Here is an 18863-nt window from a genome sequence, read left to right on the forward strand (position 1 = left end):
TGCATATATACATAAACATATATATATATATATGTACACACACACACACCAATAAGCAGATAACAAATTTGATGACAAAATATTAAAAGATTATTTAAAAACAAGATCTTAAAATTTTCAAGCATATAGTTCATAAACATAAGCAAATACAACTCAAACAAACTAAATGAAGTTTCAGCCCGTCACACCTCAACGGGCTCATTATTGGAAGCTGATTGATAAAAACAAGTTCTTAATAATTGAAAAAGGAAACAAACATTCGACCACCATTGTCATCATATGCTGGCCTGAACTGGAAACTTGCAGATCATCTACAGGAGATCATTGAAATCCTGATCGAAGAAATTGTTTGTGACTGTCAGCATGTTGAACAGACCATCAACTCCTCCATACCTATCTGCCCCAAACATATCATACTCAAAGTTTGACTGCTGTGATGCCACTGCCGCCGCTGCCGGCTGAGTAATCTGTGGAGTCGACTCAGGGTGGAGCATCTGGGGAGCCGGCCCCGGCTGAGCTGCAACTTTTTCTTGCACAGGCTGTGGCTGAGGCACAGGGGTTAGTTCTTCTTCCATGATACTTTGAAGCAATGCTCGCCAGTCAGTTGACTCATCGATCAACTGATAATCCAAATAATCACCTCCACTGATCGTCCAATTGTTGTTATTATTATAACTGGTTTCTCCGATGACCAGACCTTTCTCCTTCATAGGCTGCAAATTACTACCAGTACTACTATTGTTATTATTACTATCATAAATCATATTCTTATACTTGTTATAGTCCCTTTCCATATTCTCGAACGCATAGCCATAGTTGAGAGGAGCAGCAACAGGACCAGATATCAGGTCTGAAAAGTTGACCAGGTTTTGAGTGACAGAAGACATTTGAGGAAAGTTAGCTGCTGCACGTGATGAACTTGGAAGTTGACAGACATCAAAATTTGCGGCTGGAGCTCCAAAGGGCACGCCGACGGAGGCAGCAGCCTGCAAGTTCGACCGATTGACGTTATGCTCTTTGAAGATGTTATTGATTTCGGGTTGGAAAGATGGTGCCTTTCCTTTCTGGGAGCCGAGTAATTGATAAATGCCTCTTCCACCCATGTTGATCGGATTTGAAGAAAACTGGCACAAGCCCAGATTGGCTGAGAAATACAACCTTTCAACTTGTTCCCTTTTCAAAGATAGTCGATATTTCTGCAGCATATAATATATATATATTTTTACAAAGACCATATAATATGTATGGGTGGTGTGTGTTTATACGTATATTTAAATTTTCAGATATATATGTGTGTATATATATATATGAATTTATACTAAAAGTAAAATAATTTATAGAATATTCAAGAACGTGTTCTGCTAATATTATATATAATTGGCTTGAAACATATATGTATATGATTAATTACAAACCTGTAAATGGCTTGAAATGTGTTCCTTTCTTAACCCAGGTACGTTCATGTGGTGAAGAATATTCTTCGGAAAAGCTTCTGCAATTACAAAAGCAATGTCAATGGTGGAAATTGACACACACACACACACACACACACACATATATATGTATTTATACATGAAGAAATTACGTGAAGTGGGAACTAACCTTCTATGCCGAGAGAATCAACGACGTGCACGAATTTGTTGTGCAGCTCATTAGTCCAAACAAACCTGTTCTTCTTGACGATGGATGAATCAGAGTTATCATCTGAGCTCCTGCTGGAGGAGTTTTCAGGCTGTTTCCTTTTGGAGCCACTATGGTTAGCATCAGACTCCTCGTCATCATCTAATTCAAGACTGATGCTATTGAAAATATGGAGCGATTCAGCGGCAGAGCTGCTCACTCCTTGATCAGAAGAAGAAGAAGAAGAAGAAGAAGAAGAAGAAGAAGAAGAGGAAGCTGACCGACTGAGCTCTATTTTTCTCAGGATAGAAAATTGCCAAAGGCTTTTTACATCATTCCATGTAATTGGCTTCACCAGATGAAATTCTGCCCCACACTGCAGGCTCCCCAACATGCCATTCTCATCTTGGTCCGTTGACATCACTATATATACATATATTTACTTATGATCAAGAAACAAACATATATGTATATATACATGTGGTATATACGTTGGTGTGTAAAGATGAATCAAAGGCATATACTGACCAACAACTGGAAGATGAGAAACGCGAGCCATAGTTTCAAGAAATTGATATTTGTCCATGTCGACCAAATGGGCATCTGCGAGAACAAGGTCCAGAAGGTGTTCTCTCTCCCGCAATATGAAGAAAGCATCAGTAGCTCGTCTTGTAGTGATCACTGCAACTCATCATCTCAGTATTCAGACTTAATTTTCTTGATTTTAATGCTAATCAAAACAATTAATACTTAATTAAAAAAATCCTAAGTGTTAGATACAAACAATATATAATTTAAAGTAATATTTAAAATGCAATATAATTAGTAGTAAATATAAGACCACATTATACATATAACTATATATTTATAATAGACAGAGACACGACAAAAAAAATACAAAAAAAATATATTATTAAATCTATGCTCAGCACTTTTCTGTTTCACGAGTCTTTATTTATCATAAATTAAACAAATTTACAGGTAAGCTGGCCCTATACCTATCTTTAATGGTAATTAATGTTTGCTTTGCCTATGCATTTCTTAAAGATGCGAAGTGTGCAAAAATGTGATTGCATTTTCTGTTTATCTTAATTACATAAATGTACACGATTTTATTTCAATGTGCTCGGATTATATAGATAATGAATGTGTGATAAATGGTAGTTCCATACCCTTAATGTATCAAATTCATTTTATATCATTAGTTTGCGGATTATTTTAATTTGTTATTTCATTTATTTAAACACAATATAATTAACATAACAATTTATTTGTATGATCTATTGTTAATTTTAGTATACATTAGTTTTTTTTAATCTTTGTAATATAAATTAATTTTTTAATAAAAATATATATACTTTATGTAATTAGTTTATGTGAATACATTTATTGTAATACAATTTTTTATTATATATATGTAAGAATGTCAACCCTACTCCAACTAATAAACTCTTATAGAGATATATAGAGATATGAACATATTAATTATCTAAGTAGAGATTTGTTGGTAAAGTAAATTAATTTTTGATTTAACACATAATTTAATACATCTATATAAATATTAAAAAGTTTTGTTGAAACATTTCCATTAAATATTATTATATATATTGAAAATTTTCATTAGGGTTTTTAATTTTTTTTTAAAGTATCAAAGGCTTGATCGTATTAACATATCAAAATATAAAAATTAAAATAATACTTCCATGTATAAAGATAGAAATTTTTTGAAATGTTGATAAACACATGGAAATATAAAGATTAAAAAATTACTCCCATTTGTATAGATGAAAAATTTTAAAAATATTACAAAATACATAAGAATATAAAAATCAAAAGATTACTCATATATAGATAAAAAATTTTAAAACATCGCCAAACAAATGAGAATATAAAAATTAAAAGATTATCCTTATACGTATAAATAAAAATTTTTAAAATATCCGCAAACGTGAGAGAATATAAAGATCAACAGATTACTCCTATATGTATGTATAAAAAATTTTAAAACGTCAATAAGTAAAAATATAAAAATCAAAAGATTACTCTCATATGTATTTATAGAAAATTTTAATATAACTAAAAGTTGACTTATTAAAATTTATGTTTTAATATTTATTATTAAGAATATAACTTTAAAAGATATCCAAAAATTACGTTTTCAATTTTAATTTATATCTATCACTTAGTGACACTTAAATCTACTACTAATAATGAATAAAACATGTATATAATTAAGAATATATATATATATATATATATTGAAACTCTGTAATATATACACATATAAATATATATATACCTTTATATCCACTCTCACGCATCATTCTTGAGAGAATTGAGAGGCATACAGGGTCGTCATCCAATAGCAAAATGTTAATATTGTCAACTTTCATCCCATTCCGTTCGCTTGAATATGGAGCAACGGCTCTGAACCGCTTCATGATATATTGTGTATGACCCTTAAACTAAAAAAAAGTGTACATATGTACATATAGACACATACATATAAAATAATTAGTATAATTAACTAAAAAAAAAGAGATTAAAATAACTTAAAATGAAAGTAAATTTCTTTACCACAGAAATCAGTGAGAAGAAGTTATTGCTGGAAGGTTACTGATGTGAGTAGTAGAGGGGGATTGCCCCTGGAATTTATAGAAAAAATTTGGTAGAAGAGGGTATTTTGGTAAATTCAAATGTTATATATTTGAGATATACTTGATAAAAATACAAGTCAAAGAAGACAAATAATTGGTCAACAATTTTGGTAATAGGTTAACCCTCTTGAAAATTTCATAAAGGAATTCTATAACTAATGTGATTAATAATGAGTTAACCAATTTAGGAGATGCAAAATCTTAATCACATGATTTTTTTATAATTAATTTGCCATTTAAGGATTATTATTTTTACTTTTGGAAAATGAGAGGTTTGAATGCAGTGAATAACAAAATCCTTGTCATGGATTTTATTTTCTTTTTTTTAAAAAAAAAACTTTTTACTGAGTAGATAAGGATTTCAATAAACTTTTCATTTCCTAAAGTGATTAAAATTTGCAGATTTTGATTCAGAAAATGGAAAAAAAAAAAAAAAAGTAAATAAGGAACTTAACCAAAATTGTAGATAAATGTTTGACTTGTAAAGTTAACCAGCAATCTAGCATAACCATATGTGTGATTATATATTAATATTCCATTTAAATTACATATGAATGGTTATAATTTGCCCAACGTTAATTAAATTATTTATCATCTTTTTCATCACATGGGTTAATTTTATTTTTTACTAATTATAATATAAACTATGTGTTTATATATATATATATAAGCTAACGAGTAATAGGTAATTTTATTATTTTAATTAATATTAATTATAATAATAACTCTAATTATGATGAAATATAGTCAGAAATATGACACAATACTAATAGAAAATGAGTAATAGATGGTTCGATTTTGTTATATAGAAAATAAATTCTTAAATTAAATAATCACCACCTTTAATTATTGTTATTTATAGTTAAAAGAGGTAATTAATTCATTAATATATAAATGCACTTGTCAATTGATTCATTTTAGTTATTACAAATATGATAAATAAAATTTAAATTTATTAATTATATTTATTAAATTTTATTTTTAAATGAGTGATTATCAAATGGTGACATTTTTGGATTATTTATTTTTAATTTGATAAGTTACCACATTAATCTGCTGAGATAGTCTCGCACAGTAACTTTTGGTAAGTAAAATAAAGTAGGTAAAATTAATTTTACCAGCTGTAAACTGCAAAAATAGCATGTAATAAAACTGTGGGTAAGAATGGAGCAAAAACTGTGATTAGGTGAAGGCAGTTATTTCTATGGCCTAGAGTATGTTTATATCACATATTTATTTAATTTTGGATTTGCATACTGATTTTATTTGTTGTTAGATAGGAAGAAAATCTAATATACACATGGATATAGGATCTCTTTAGAATGTCCTTCAAAATCCAAGATTAATTTATTTAAAATTAAAAAGAACTATGTAACTGATTAATAAAATAGTTTTCATAAACTTTAAGTCATGTTTGGATTGATAGAAAAAAGAGAAAATGGTTAAATGATTTCAAATTTGGTATTATAAAATCTGTCCGTACTTGATCTGCTTGCATTTGTACGGTGAAACTCAAATTGAGCTAGAATACAATCTATACAAATTATTAAATCATATCAAAACATACACGTTGTTTGATTTTTTTACTTTAAATTTGTGTAAATTTTTAGCCCTAACGAATTTTAATAAGTTTATAATAGTTTAAACTATAAACTTGTTTTCAATTTTTCTTATTTATAAATTCCAAACTCTATCTTCATCGCAGCCATCCCTAACTACAATCTTCACCATTGGCATAAACTTGTCATCACCATCAGTGATGTTATAGATCTTGATTCTAATCTCTTCACATTTGGAACCAGTTCTAATCTTTTTATTTTTTTAGTTAAGCAAAGAGTTCGAAAATCTTTTCTCTTTATAGAGCCATGGCGGATCTAGATTCCTCATCTACCATCGATTTAGAGCTGAACTTGGAAGTTGTCAAAAGCCTATGAGAAGCTACAGTGCTAGCAAACGAGGTCGCCTGTAATGTCATCACGGACTTGGGAGTCACTTTTGCATGCGATGCAAGAGATTATGAGATTCTAGGACTTGAATCATTTTCGTTATTGTGTGTTTGGATGTGAAGAAAATGGGTGAAGGTAATTATTCATCATCATCTTACAGCTCTCTTCATATCTTTTTTGTCTCTTTCTGCCTGATTTTTATAATTGTACAATTTTTAAATATATTTAATTTGTATTTATACTACTTTTATTATTTTTATTAGAAATAATTGTTACTAATATTTAACAGGGAGTTAAATATATTATTATTGTCACGCTCTGATACTCGATATGAGACGCAATTCCTTCTCAAGCTATTTCATGCAGTGGACTCATAAATTATATACATGCATGGATAAAAAATATAATACAATATAGCATCCATGTGATATGTACAGTAACTATATATACAAAACATGAGGTAATAATTTAGAGTTTAATAGAACAAAATAAAAATTTTCGAATATGCACAAAATATACAAAAATAAGGACTCTTTTATAGGTTCTACTCGTCTGGTAGTGAAGCTGGCTCTTCATTTTTTTCTGAAAAATATCAGAGTGAAATTTAATGAGCTTCACCAACTCAATAAATATTCTCGTTCTTTCAACATTGATAAAATTTCATGCAAAATACACAGTAAGAAACAAAAACAATAAAAATATTTCAGTACAAATTCATGTTTTTATTTTTACTATTTCACATATTCCTGATCGATCTGATGAATTCTCTCGAATATCATATATAAATTTTAAATGTATATTCTCATACTCTCGAAAGTCATAAATGCATTCGAATATCAATTATTATTTCGAAACATAATCACACACAAAAAAAATCATAGATACACTCGAATATCGTTTATAATCTCAAAACATAATCGTACATACAAAAAAGATTACAAATACACTCAAATGGTTATTGCTATGGTTTCATCACGTGATGCCATTTATGTCATCATCGAGGAAAGACGAAATGGATCCTCCCATTACATGGATAACACACACAAATTACATAATGACCACAACAGGTACATTTGCTAGGTGGACCATACTCACACGAATGTCTATCCACGTCTGGATTAGGTATTAGACTCTATCCATGTGCAGGTTCACCATGTCTGCTGAACTTCAGCCACACACACATATTCCCCTCATCGATTCAGACTAAACTAGAAGGTATTTGGGGTCTCTACCCTATTCACTCATACCCTCTCATTTCAAAATTCACAGTTTCTTTAAATGATCATTTCTTAACCTCAATTATTTATTTTCCTTTTTATTTTTATATTTTTATTTTATTTATTTATTTTAATTTTTCTTTAATTGAGAAATTTTCATTTTAATTTCAGATTTCATCAGTCTAAATAACTCTCAGTCCATTGGATCAGTTTTTTTGATTTCATCTCCTCATAAGGTTCCAATTGTGTAGGCTTACTGATCATAATTTGGATTCTATTTTTCATCGAGATTTGAGTCAATGTGTAACGGCCTCGTGAACTCGAAAGGAGATAAATTATAAATTTAGTGCGAAAGTGAAATAAATAGTTAAGGTTTACATTCATTACATAATAATTCAGATTACTCAATAGGGTTACGAGAATGATCATTTTAAAAAAATAACGAGAAATTAAAGAAATAAATAAAAAATAAACAACTGGGTATCCTACTTGTAACCCTCTTGTAAATCATACTCTGAATCTTGGTTCTCTTAATCTGAAATAGTTAATGAAAGGATGAGTTACACTAACACAGTAAGAGTATCATGCTATTCACCAACATAGAAATGAAGTTTGGTAAAAATCATAAAAACAACTAATAAAGCTCTTAATTTAAATAAATTCGTTTATCATAAATAAAATTATTTACCGTATATTTACCGTAGCGAGATTTCCAAAACCAACATCTCTTTTATCAGCCTACTGGTATCCATAGGGGTCCATAAGAATATTTCCACTATACGTGAACTTTTATTAAACATTTTCAAATAACAGGCCGTCCCCATACTCCGTTCGATATGAGCGCCAAATTTCCAATCCTTGATACCCATCCGGTATGAGGCAATGTTCACGGTAGAGTTTTTTATGTACTCGGTCCGTCCACCATCTTCTATGATATCTAGTAATGCTGTTGTTCATTCATCCACTTAATCCAATAATTTTATATTTATCTTTAATTTTTAGTTTCCCAATTTAATCGTAATCACATAAAACAAGCAATACATGCATCAAGGAAACACAATCATATCATCATACCAATTCCAGTGTATTATCATGCATTCAAAAACTGTAAAATCAGGCAATCAGTTAAACATAACAAACAGTAATAAGTAACCAGTTTTGGCTCTAACTCCATTAGTAACCTGTAATTAATTACAAATATTTTTTAAGTTTCACAAAATATATATTATTTAAAATTAAACTTCAATTCTATAACAGAGAATAAGGTGAGGGATTCTTACTGGAATTGGTGTCTGAATGCTAAGTTTTTAATTGTGTCTACTAGTGGTCTTCGGGTTCCCTGAATTTTCTTTTAAAGATTAAAATGCGCTTTAAGTACCTAAAAATACCCCAAAAAATCTAAAATCAGTGTTAGAAACCCTTTTTGGCCAATTCTAAAATTCTGGCACAACGGCTCCGCCGTGCTCCGACGACAGCACTGTTGCTCGCGGCGGTTGTTTGCCTTGAGTTGGCTATTTTTGGCCTTTTTGGTCGATTTCAGTCGATTTTGTACCATCCCTGCGAGAAAACACGTTAAGAGGCCTCGGTTAGCTGGAAAAAATTGAAAAACTGAAGCTTACCAGCGGCAGGGTTCTCTGGTGCGGTGGCTCCGCCAGCTTACCTTCGTGGTTGGGTGTTTTGTTTCGGTCAACCTGTAGAAAAAGGGACGGTGATTACAATGGTGAAAAAATTACACGAAACGGGAATCGGAAAGGGCCTCATCGGAGGTGGTTTTTACTTTTTTCTATTGCAGCGTTGCCGGACTTTAATCGTAGTTTTTGACTCATCCGTCGATCTTTTTGCTTCGATTTGGCCATAGGGGTGTTCAAAATTGAATTTTGAGCAAACGAAAATTTTTTTACCTCTTCTGGTGGTCGGAGATATCTCTGGCACGGCGTCAAGCGGTGGTCGATTCCCTTTCCGGTGACTGGCTTTCTTCTCCAGCGGGGCGGGGGGGGGGGGGGGGGGAGGGGTCTGGCGGCTAGGGTTAAAGTTTGGTGTGAAGAGAGTTATTTATATCCGTCTCCTTTTAATTTGGACTGTCCATCGCGTTTGATCTGTGATCGCGCTTAAATAGGAAGTGAATCAGGACCGTTCATCACGATTTGATCTGTATCGTCCGATCGCGTTTAAATAAGAAGTGGATCTGAACCATTCATCGCGTTTAATCGTGACTGTCCGGCCGTATCTGAAGAGAGAATGGATCTGGACCGTCCATTCGCGTGGGAATAAATTCGGACCGTCCGATCGCGAGCATGCGGATCGCCAACATGGCCTCCCGCGTGGCACCGCATCAGCGTGCCTTACCACGTGGTGCGCTATGATTCTTTGGAGCTACTGACTGGGCGTCCTACGTTGTACAATTTTTTAAAATTATATTTTGACTCCAGTTTTCGATTTTTCTTTTAAAAAAACCCCCAAAACTAAAATTTTCACCCATTTTTTCCAAAACTTTTTTCAATTTCATCCTCCAATTAATTTTTTTCACTTTTACATCAAATAAAAATTCAAAAACTAAAAAATTATATTTATACATTAATTTTGATTACATTAAAATTAATTAGGGGTATTACAACTCTCTCCCCTTAAAAGAAATTTGGTTCTTCAAATTTGTATCTCTCTCACTCAATCAAACAGTCGGGGATATTGAGCTTTGAAGTCTGATTCTAGTTTTTATGTGCCCTCTTTCGGTGTGTAATTCTACTATAGGACCTTAACAAATAGAATTTTACGGTTGCGGAGTACTTTGCTCTTTCGGTCTACAATATCGACCAGTACTTTCTCATAGAACAGATCCTCTTAGAGTAAAAAGAGTTCGTGGGCCAGGACATGAGAGGGGTCCGGGTTATACTTGCGTAACATGGACACATGGAATACATTATGGCCCCTAGATAGTTTTGGAGACAGTGCCAGTTTGTAGGCGGCGATGCCAATTCTGTCTAAGATTTCAAATGGCCAAATGAACTGGAGATTTAGTTTCCCCCTCTTGCCAAACCTATTGATTCCTTTGAAAGAGTGAACTTAAGGAATACCCAATCACCCTTCTCAAATTCCAAATCTCTCCTTCACGTATCTGCATAACTCTTTTGCTTGCTCTGAGCCATCTGAATGTTCTTCCTGATCTTAACTATTTTAGTTGTAGTCTCCTCTATGAGATCTAGGCCAAATAGTTTTCTATCACCCACTTCTTTCCAATATATTAGTGATCTGCATGGGTGACTATACAACGCCTCATACGGAGCCGTACCAATACTTGTTTTGTAGCTGTTGTTGTAAACAAACTCTATCAGGGATAAATGATCATCCCAATGGCCCCCCGAAGTCAAGAACATAAGCTCGGAGCATATCTTCAAGTATGTGGATCGTCCTTTCTGACTGTCCATCGGTCTGAGGGTGGAATGCAATATTAAGGGACAGTTTCGTTCTCATGGCTTGCTGAAAAATAGAGTAGAACTGAAAAGTGAACCTGGGATCCCTGTCGGACACTACTATCACTAGCACTCCATGTAACCTAACAATCTCCCAGATAAACATTATTGCTAGCTTGTCCAATGGGTCGGTCATCCTGATGGCTAAGAAGTGGGAAGACTTGGTGAGCCGGTTAACAATTACCCAGATGGCATCATATCCTGAACATGCCTTAGACAATCCTATCATGAAATCTATCGTGATATGTTCATACTTTCACTCCGGAATTGGTAATGACTGAAGTAGCCCACCTAGGCGTTGTCTTGACCTGCTGATATATCAAACACTTAAAAACAAAGTCGACCACATCTCTTTTCATCATGTTCTACCAAAATCAAGGTTGCATACTTTGATACATCTTAGTACTTCCAAGATGTATGATAAACTTTGAGCTATGGGCCTTTGTCATGATGTTCCTTATCAACTCACTGTCACCTGTAATACATACCCTGTCCTAAAATCTAAGCAACCCATTGGCATAGACTCAAAATTCTAAATTAACTTCATGTTCTGCATCTTTCTTGAGGGCTGTTAGGGTGGAATCGGTAAACTGAGCTTCCTTTATTCTCTAGATTAACTCAGGTTGAACAGTCAGGTGGGTCAAGTACGTGACTCTCTTCAGGTCCTGAAGTCGTACCTGTTATGTGACCCCTATTACCCTGTATTCTGAAATGATCAAGTGAGCTAATATACCTGTACTTTTTTTACTGAGTGTATCGGCTACCGCATTGCCTTTACCCAGGTGATATAAGATGTTGCAATCATAGTCCTTGAGTAGTTCTATCCATCTTCTCTGACGCATGTTGAGATCATTTTGAGTGAATATATATTTTAATCTCTTATGGTCGGTATAGATCTGGAAGGTCTCTCCATACAAGTAATGGCGTTAAGTCTTCAAGACTTAATTAATTGCAGCAAGTTTTAAGTCATGGATGGAGTAGTTTTTCTCACTCTTCAACTGCCTAGACCCATAGACTATGACCTTCCCATAATGCATCAGAACATAACTTAACTCTAGCTATGAGGCATCACTATAAACTGTATATCCACCCGACCCACTCGACTAGGTCAACATAAGTGCAATAGTCAACCATTTCTTTAATTCTGAAAAACTCCTTTCACAGTTCTCGTTCCACTCAAACTTGACATTCTTCTTTGTGAGCCGAGTTAGAGGAGTAGTTAGGCTAGAAAATCCTTCCACAAACCTGCGGTAATAACTTGTCATCCCTAGAAAGCTACAGATCTCCTTGACCGAGGTCAATTTTTTCCAGCCGAGCATTGCCTCAACCTTTTAGGGGTTCACTAATACTCTATCATTTGATATGATGTACCCTAGAATGGTAGTCTGCTCGAGACAGAACCCACACTTACTCAACTTTGTATACAATTATTTTTCTCTGAGAATCTGCAAAACCTAAGTCAGATGGTGAACGTGTTCTTCTTTACTTTTTGAATAGACTCGGATATCATCGATGAATACAATGACGAACTGATTCAGGAATTGTCTAAAAATCCTGTTCATCAAATCTATGAAGATGGCTGATTTATTGGTTAATCCAAATGACATGACCAATAACTCATAGTGTCCGTATTTGGTTCAAAAGACTGTTTTGGAAATGTCTTCTGCCTTGATCTTTGCCTGATGGTAATTTAAATGCAGATCAATTTTGGAAAAGATCTAGGCACCCTATAACTAATAAAAAAGGTCATCGATCCTGGAAGGGGTACTTGTTCATGATCGTGATCCTGTTCAGTTCCTTGTAGTCAATACATAACCTTAATGTCCCATCTCCCATTCCTTGTAAATGGGACTTCAGCACTCCAAGGAGAAACACTGTGTCGGATGAACCTACTGTCTTGTAGTTTCTTGGTCTATTTCCTCAACTCTTTTATTTCTACATGACTTTTTCGGTAAGGAAAAACTTAGATAGGCTGCATGCCAGACTGAAGGTCTATGGTGAACTTAACTCCCCTATCCATTAATGGTTCGAGAAGTTCATCAAGAAATATATCAAGAAAGTCTCGGACTACCGGGATATCTTGAATACAAATTTCTTTCTTAAGTTTATATATTGTAGAGAAATAATCGAGTTAAAGTGCTATATACTAAGGAATTTATTTGGAGAGAATAATATTTGAAACTTTTATTAGCTTGTAAATGACTCTTTGTTAAGAGGCTTAAATATGATTTTTTCTTATGAAAACAATCCACGGTGGCATGATACGTCGTTAATTAGTTCATTCTTAAAAATACATCAGGGTCCCTCATGTCAATCTCTATCAGGTCCATCATGGGTGAAACTGAGTCCCATGGAATGAGGGGCAGATGTTGCTAGGGAGAGATCGGATGGCCTTGTGGTGAACTGAATAATACAGTAGAGGCACTGAATTATACTATGGTGATGTTGGGTGATGCAGTTGGGGTATCGGGCTATACTGTGGTGGTGCTGAGTGATGTGGTTGGGGTACCGAACCATACTGTGGTGGTTCCGGATGGTACTGTGGAGGAGCAGGGTCGTACCGGGGTGGCTCAGGATCCTCTCGCTGCAGGGGTGGCTCAAACTGTGGCAGTGGATGAGGGTCAAGTAGCTCCCTCCTTTCCTCTCGAGCTGCTGGGCAGCGATGAGTCTCTCCAGTATTTCAAATAGTTGGTCAACATCCTCTCGAAACGAACCTTCCTGGGCTGCTCGATTTAGTGGGGGTCTTCCTCTCCTCATCTATTTGTACTTGTATTTCACAAAAAATGGTTAAGTAGTAATTTATTGTTTTTGGTGTTTCATAAGGTTTTTGTGTAAGGAATGGTTTCGAGGAACATAGCTATGATACAAACTGTAACAGCTTGTGAATTCGAAAAGAGATAAATTATAAATTATAAATTTAGTGCGGAAGCGAAATAAATAGTTAAAGTTTACACTTCTTACATAATAATTAAGATTACCCAATAGGGCTATGCGAATGACCATTTTAAAAGAAATAACAAGAAATCAAATAGATAAATGGAAAATAAATAACTGAGCATCCTATTCGCAACCCTCTTGTGGATCGGAGTCTGGACCTTGACCCTCTTGATCTAAAATAGTTAATGAAAGGATGAACTACACTAACCTAGTAAGAATATCACGCTATTCACCGACACATAAATTAAGGTTGGTAAAAATCATAAAAATAAATAATGGAGTTCTTAATTTAAATAAATTCGTTTATCATAAATAAAATCATTTACCGCATACTTACTGTAGCGAAATTTCCAAAACCAACCTATAGAGTCAAGAATATAAACAATACCATAATCTCATATGCAATCAGTCAGAACAATAACCTTTCTCTTTTATTAGCTTACTGATATCCATGGAGGTCTGTAGGGATATCCTCACTACACGTGAATCTTTATTCAATATTTTCAAATAACGGGCCGACCCCATACCCCCATCCGGTATGAGGGTAAAACGGGTTGTCCCCATACCTCATCCGGTATGAGCGCCAAATTACCAATTCTCGCTACTCCGTCCGGTATGAGATAACGTTCACGGTAGGGTTCCCTATGTATCTGGTCCGTCCATCATCTTCCAAGATATCCAGTAAGGCTACTGTTCATCTATCCACTTAATCAAACAATTTCACGTTTATCTTTAATTTTTAGTTTTCCAATTTAATCGTAATAACATAAAACAAGCAATACATGCATCAAGAAAACACAATCACATCATTATACCAATTTTAGTGTATTATCATGCATTCAAAAAATATAAAATCAAGCAATCAGTTAAATATAGCAAATAGTAATAAGTAACCGGTTCCGGTTCTATTAGTAACATGTAATTAATTAGTAATATTTTTTAAGTTTCACAAAATACCATATTATTTAAAATTAAACTTCAATTCCATAACAGGGAATAAGGTGAAGGATTCTTACTCAAATTGGTGTCCGAATGCTAAGTTTTTGACTGCGCCTACTAGCAGTCCTCAGGTTTTCTAAATTTTTCTTTAGGGATTAAAATGCTCTTCAAGTACCTAGAAATACCCCCAAAAATCTAAAATCAGTGTTAGAAACCCTTTTTGTCCAATTTTAAAGTTCTGGCACGGCGATGCCACCGCCGCCCACGGCGGCGGTTTGCCTTGGGTTGGCTATTTTCGGCCATTTTTGGTCGGTTTCAGCCAATTTTGTACCAATCCCTGTAAGAAAACATATTAAGGGGCATCGGTTGGCCCAAAAAAATCAAAAAATTGAAGCTTACCGGCAGCGGGGTTCTCCGATGCGGCGGCTCCGTCGGCTCACCTTCGTAGTTAGGTGTTTTGCTTCGGTCAACCTGTAGAAAAAGGAACAGTGATTACAATAATGAAAAAATTACATGAAATAGGAATCGTAAAGGGCCTCATCAGAGGAAATTTTTGCTTTTTCCTGCGGTGGCACTGTCGGGCTTTATCTGCAGTTTTTGGCTCATCCATCGGTCCTTTTGCTCTGATTTGACTATAAGGGTGTTTAAAATTAAATTTCGAGCGAACGAAATTTTTTTTACCTCTTTTGACGGTCAGAGGCAGCTCCGACACGATGGTAGGCGGTGGTCGAGTCCCTTTCCGGCAACTGGCTTTTTTCTCTGGTGGGGGGGCGGGGATTAGGGTTTGGTGTGAAAAAAGTTATTTATATCCGTCTCTTTTTAATCTGGATCGTCCATCGCATTTGATCTGAACCGTCCGATCGTGTTTAAATAGGAAGTGAATCTAGACCGTTCATCACGATTTGATCTGAATCGTCCGATCGCGTTTAAATAGGAAGTGAATTTGGACCGTTCATAGTGTTTAATCGTGATCGTCTGATCACGTCTGAGGAGAGAATGGATCTAGACCGTTCGTGCATGTGGGAACAAATCTGGGCTGTCTGATCGCGGGTACGCGGATCGCCAGCGTAGCCTCCCGCATTGCACCGCGTCAGCGTTCCTTGCCACGTGGTGCACTCTGGTTCGTTGGGGCTACTGACTGAGCGTCATACGTGGCACAATTTTTCTAAATTATATTTTGATGTCCAGTTTCTGATTTTTCTTTCAAAAACACCCGCAGAATCTAAATTTTCACATCTTTTTTTCCAAAATTGTGTTTAATTTCATCCTCCAATTAATTTTCTTCATTTTTACATTGAATAAAAATTTAAAATCTAAAAAATTATATTTATACATTAATTTTAATTACATTAAAATTAATTAAGGGTATTACACAATGTCCGTTCAAATTTTAAAATTTATAATTTAATGAAATGAATGCACTTTTTAAAATTCAAACCCGGTTGAGATTTAGAAATACCTACTCTTCTACGCATCTTTTCGAATATGCTTGAATGTCCAAATTTTCCTGTAAACACAACATAATTAATTAAAATACTTCGAAATACTAAAAATTAATTTAATCAAATCACGGGTTCCAATGACCTTCCAACGCAATACCCGAATCTATCGGGATCTATACCCGAAAAACCTTTCGGCTCCCCGTTCGGCAAATCGAATCTTCATTTTTCGAGAAAAACTTTTCAGCTTCCTGGATGACAAATCAGATTTTTATTTTTCGAGAAAGATTTTTTAGCTTTCCGAACGGTGAATCAGAATCCATAATGGTGGATCGGGTTTCCACGTTCGGGGAAGACCCTTTGGCTTCCTGCATAGGTCAGCTTTCCCATTCCCGAGGAAACCGTTCAACAACCACAAAAAATACGAAAAAGCTTTACCTTTCTGGCGTGGGGAGATTCGACATCAGTTTGGATCCCGGTTTCACACCTACATGCTAGTTAGTGTGAAATAGGAAAACGAATTTTTTAAAAAATAAAGAAGAAAAGGATGAAACTTATCGTATTTCTTTTCGGATTCCGCAGTCACACGGTGTTCCTCGATTGTGATTCTTTCTTCTTCCTCCTCCGCAATTCTCTCTCTCTCCTCTCCCCTTGTGCGTCATTTTCGGCTTTCCTTCTTTTTTCCACTTGGCCCCTTCTCTCTTTTCTTCTCCTTCCTCATTTTTCTCTCCTTTCCCTTCCTCTTTCCAGCTTCCCTCTTCCTTCCCTCTCCTTCTTTCTTCCTCTCGACTTTCCCGCACGACCCTCTCTTTTTCCTTCCCTTCTTGATTGCTCCTCTCTTTTCTCCCTCTCTCTTTTTCGGTTACTCTTCAAAATAAAGAGAAAACTCTAATCTTTTCCTTATTATACCTGTTCTCTCAGCAGTTGGATCTTTATGATTCGATCTGGATTGTCCATTCCCTTTTAACTCTCCTCAATCCGATCTCCTAAGCGGTCCAATCTGGATCGTCAATTCTCCTAATTTCCTTTGCCTCCTTCTACTTCTCCTTATTTATGTTTTTGCTATGTTTTTTCTTACCCACTTTCATTTAGGTTCCTTAAATTAATTAAAAGTTTCTAATTTTAAAAATTCATTTCATTTACATCCAAACTTCAATTTTATTTATTTATTTTATATTTTTTTTTCCTCAAGTGTATATTACAATTATTTCTGTATTAAATAAATTTTTACATTAAATCTTATATGACATTCAAGGTATGAAAAAAAATATTTTGATTTTTAATTATTTTTAAATATAATAAAATTTTAAAAATTAAAAACGTAATTTATTAACTGTAGAAGGAGAAGAATTTTTTAATTGTACGTAAAAATATATTTAATTATAGATACTTACATATTTAGTTCGTTGCTACAAAACAAATCTTCATCTCCCTTTTCATCTTACGCCTGCATTCGTCTCGTTCTTCAGATTTTATACTGATAACATTTTTAAACATATGTTCTTCTCACCTTTGCATGTCTGAACTTGAAACTTGCAGTACTTAACAATTCACTTAACTATTCAACTCAGTAGTAGTTGATAAAATAAAATATGATTTAAAATAATATTTAAATATAATACTTAATAAAATAACAATGTAAGTATATAACAATAAAATATTTTTTTAATTAAAATTTAATTAATTTGAATAGAATTAAAAATAAAATTAAAAATTTATTAATAATACATGTAATAAAACTCATTTCAATATGCATTTTTTAATTAAAAATTTTAATTTGAAATATGAGGTTAAAGACTAGATTTTGCAGGGATGGAGGAATCAATTGAAGATAGTGTAGGCAAATGATTCAAGTGATGGAAAGTTCCGAAAATATAGTGCCTCATCTTATCTTATGAATTATTTACAACAAGAGACGTATAGAATATTTAAATTAAAAGTGTAAGAGGTTACAGATAGTATCAGAAAATACTGTTTCTAGGACACTACTAGATACATGAAACATAGATTTCATAAGGTTAAGGATTAAAAGAAGTTAGACAAGGGTTGGTTATAGGAAATGAAGGCACTGCATTTTGAAGTCCTAAGATAGGACTTACATATATCAGAATTTGACAAGTTTAGAATAAAAAATATCTGGCTTCACTCCAGAACGATGAATAAGACATAACTGATACATACATATATATACACGAATAAACAAATATAAACTCTTCTAACAAGAAATATTAAAAGATTATATAAGAACAAGAACTTAAAATTTTTAAGCAAATAGTTCAAACAAACCAAATATTAGTCATGCACTTACGCGGGTTCTCATAAACATAAGCAAAATACAACTCAAACAAACCAAATAAAGTTTCAGCCCGTCACACCTCAACGAGCTCATTATTGGAAGCTGATTGATAAAAACAAGTTCTTAATAATTGAAAAAGTCATACAAACATCCGACCATCATCGTCATCATCTGTCCGCCTTAACTGGAAACTTGCAGATCATCTACAGGAAATCATTGAAATCCAGAGCTTGTGACTGTCAGCATGTTGAACAGACCATCGACTCCTCCATACCCATCTGCCCCAAACATATCATACTCAAAGTTTGACTGCTGTGGTGCCGCTTCCGCCGCTGCCGGCTGAGC

This window comes from Carica papaya, chromosome 5, assembly GCF_054855325.1.
Source record: "Carica papaya isolate Zhongbai chromosome 5, ASM5485532v1, whole genome shotgun sequence".
In the NCBI taxonomy this organism is placed as follows: domain Eukaryota; kingdom Viridiplantae; phylum Streptophyta; class Magnoliopsida; order Brassicales; family Caricaceae; genus Carica; species Carica papaya.